Here is a 4,060-nt window from a genome sequence, read left to right as displayed (position 1 = left end):
GACATATGGAACATCCAGAACTAGCGCAGCCCACAGACATATGGAACAGCCAGAACTAGCGCAGCCCACAGACATATGGAACATCCAGAACTAGCGCAGCCCACAGACATATGGAACATCCAGAACTAGCGCAGCCCACAGACATATGGAACAGCCAGAACTAGCGCAGCCCACAGACATATGGAACATCCAGAACTAGCGCAGCCTACAGACATATGGAACATCCAGAACTAGCGCAGCCCACAGACATATGGAACATCCAGAACTAGCGCAGCCCACAGACATATGGAACAGCCAGAACTAGCGCAGCCCACAGACATATGGAACATCCAGAACTAGCGCAGCCTACAGACATATGGAACAGCCAGAACTAGCGCAGCCCACAGACATATGGAACAGCCAGAACTAGCGCAGCCCACAGACATATGGAACAGCCAGAACTAGCGCAGCCCACAGACATATGGAACATCCAGAACTAGCGCAGCCTACAGACATATGGAACAGCCAGAACTAGCGCAGCCCACAGACATATGGAACAGCCAGAACTAGCGCAGCCCACAGACATATGGAACAGCCAGAACTAGCGCAGCCCACAGACATATGGAACAGCCAGAACTAGTGCAGCCCACAGACATATGGAACAGCCAGAACTAGTGCAGCCTACAGACATATGGAACATCCAGAACTAGCGCAGCCCACAGACATACGGAACAGCCAGATCAAGACCTAACATGAGGACAATTCAGAGTATGCTTATCTGTTCTTCTGTTCTTCTGAAACAGACTACATTTTCTTCATATTATAAATAAATAATAAATAATGGATTTATTGTGAAGGTGTAGGCTATATTTTATTACGAGGCTTGTAGGCTATGTGTAGAAGCCAGGAGATGCTGAATGGGTTTATGTTAATTAACGGTCAACTACCGTGAGACTTGCAGTTATGCTTGACAATCACCGGCCATACTTATTCCCTCTGTCTGTAGTCTTCCCTTTTCTATATCTGCTCTTCAGCTCTCCAAAATGTCCCTCTCTCCATCCCCCCATCCCCTCATTCTCTCCTGCCCTCCTTTCCCCTCTCTACATCTATGGGCATCAGTTCAGAGTCAAACACAGTGAAAATGTACTCATTATACAAGTCCTGTACTAGATTTGAGATTTATCAAGTCTCATTGAATCTTTCTCAAAGACTGTCTGGAACGTTAGCCAGGTAACTTCTTTAAATCTCCCAGACATCACCACCTCTGCTCCCAGTAACAGTGCAGATCAATCATATTCATTCACAGCCCTCTGCAGTCTGTCTTTCAGAATGAGACTGCATGTTATAAACTGCTACTAATTGCAATGACATCGCTTCTGGCCATTCGCTGATCAGATTTGCATATCTCTCATTGGAATCAGGGAAGAGACCGATGTCTTTATTAAGTACAGCCTGCCTCTTTGATCTGGGTGAGTCTACTATTCCTGATTGAACCAGTTGATATGAAACTTTCAGCAATCCTTCCGTTTGCCCCAAAGAGGTAATGATGGGGATGCAATGCGTGTGTGTGTGTGTGTGTGTGTGTGTGTGTGTGTGTGTGTGTGGTGTGTGTGTGTGTGTGTGTGTGTGTGTGTGTGTGTGTGTGTGTGTGTGTGTGTGTGTGTGTGTGTGTGGTGTGTGTGTGTCTGCGTGCATGTGTGTAATTAATGCACATTTTGTGTTGTGAGATACAGTCTGCCTCCAGTGAACTGATGCAACAGCAAACGGCAGCGAGAAACAGCAAACAACAGTACTGGACGACTCAAACAACACTACTGGACGACTCAAACAACACTACTGGAGCGACTCAAACAACACTACTGGACGACTCAAACAACACTACTGGACGACTCAAACAACACTACTGGACTACTCAAACAACACTACTGGACTACTCAAACAACACTACTGGACTACTCAAACAACACTACTGGACTACTCAAACAACACTACTGGACTACTCAAACAACACAGACAGAGACAGAGGAGACAGAGAGAGGAGAGAGAGAGAGAGAGAGAGAGAGAGAGAGAGAGAGAGAGAGAGACAGAGACAGAGAGAGAGAGAGAGAGAGAGAGAGAGAGAGAGAGACCAGACAGAGAGAGAGAGAGAGAGAGAGAGAGAGAGAGAGAGAGAAGAGAGAGAGAGAGAGAGCGAGAGAGAGAGAGAGAGAGAGAGAGAGAGAGAGAGACAGAGAGAGACAGAGAGAGAGAGAGAGTGAGAGAGAGAGAGAGAGAGTGAGAGAGACAGAGAGAGACAGAGACAGAGAGAGAGAGAGAGAGAGAGAGAGAGTGAGAGAGACAGAGAGAGACAGAGACAGAGAGAGAGAGAGAGAGAGAGAGAGAGAGAGAGAGAGAGAGAGAGAGAGACAGAGAGACAGAGAGAGAGAGAGACAGAGAGAGAGAGAGAGAGACAGAGAGAGAGAGAGAGAGAGAGAGAGAGAGAGAGAGAGAGAGAGAGAGAGAGAGAGTAAAAACAACGAAAATCCATTAGATTACCCAATAACACAACAAGAACTAAATGAAAAGCTCAAATCTATTAAATCAAAGAAGGCTTGTGGTGTAGACAACATCAGAAATGAAATGCTGAAAAACAGCACACCTGAGTTGCAAAATGCTGTGCTTAAATTGTTCAACATGGTGTTAACTTCTGGCTGCTTCCCTGATGTCTGGAACCAGGGGCTCATCTCCCCTATCCACAAAAGTGGAGACAAATCAGACCCCAATAATTACAGGGGAATTTGCGTAAACAGTAACTTGGGAAAGATTTTCTGTAGCATTTTGAATTCAAGAATTCAAACTTTTCTTCAAGAAAAAAATGTAATAAGTAAATGTCAAATTGGCTTTCTTCCTAACCATCGCACTACTGACCATATATACACCTTACACACACTAATTAATAAACACGTCCACCAAAAAAAAGAGGGCAAAATCTTTGCTTGCTTTATTGACTTTAAAAAAGCATTTGATTCGATTTGGCACGAAGGGCTATTCTACAAAGTTCTACAAATTGGGCTTGGTGGTAAGGTGTATGACTTAATAAAATGTATGTACACAGAAAACAAGAACAGAATTTTTTTCACAATGTCGAGGTGTGAGACAAGGCTGCAGTTTGAGTCCAAATCTTTTCAACATTTATATCAATGAATTAGCAGACATGTTGGACCAATCTCCAGCCCCAGGACTCACACTATTTGACACAGAGGTGAAATACCTGCTATATGCTGATGACTTGGTACTTCTATCACCAACTAAAGAAGGTCTTCAACAAAACATTAATATTCTGGAGCAATATTGCCATAATTGGGCCCTGGCAGTAAATTTCCAAAAAACTAAAATCATGATTTTCCCAAAAAAAAACAGATGTCAGAAACACAAATGTAAATTCACCCTGAACAACACCTTAATTGAACACACAAAAAATTACACCTACCTTGGTCTGACCATATCTGCATCGGGAAACTTTAATATGGCAGTGAATGCACTCAAAGAAAAAGCCCGCAGAGCAATGTATGCAATAAAAATGAAATTATTCAAAATCAACATCCCAATTAAAATTTGGACTAAAATATTTGACAGTGTAATCCTACCAATAGCACTTTATGGAAGTGAGGTTTGGGGGTCACTCAATAAACTGGATTTTAAAATGTGGGACAAACATCCAATTGAAGAAATACACCAACTAATGCATGTAGGGCAGAATTGGGCCGTTTTTCAGTAATAATGAAGATACAGAAAAGATCATTAAAATTTTGGCTCCATCTAAATTCAAGTCCAAATTCGAGTCTGCAATTTAAAGCACTTCAAACCCAAGAGCTGAGCCCAGAAACGAGCCCTCTCAGTCAGCTGGTGTTGGACCTCACCAACCAAGCTGACACCAGCACTGCTTCAAAAGAAAGAATTCCAATAAGCAAAATCATGAACCAATCAAAGGACTCATATTTACAATACTGGAAAAACGAAACAAAATCCCAAAGCCGACTAAATTGCTATCTGACCCTAAACAGAGAATATGAATTGGCTGATTATCTCTACTCTGTCAGAG

The sequence above is a fragment of the Oncorhynchus kisutch genome, linkage group LG24 (genome assembly GCF_002021735.2).
Source record: "Oncorhynchus kisutch isolate 150728-3 linkage group LG24, Okis_V2, whole genome shotgun sequence".
NCBI lineage: Eukaryota > Metazoa > Chordata > Actinopteri > Salmoniformes > Salmonidae > Oncorhynchus > Oncorhynchus kisutch.
The sequence above is the reverse complement of the archived record's forward strand: the minus strand, read 5'-3'. Positions refer to the sequence as shown.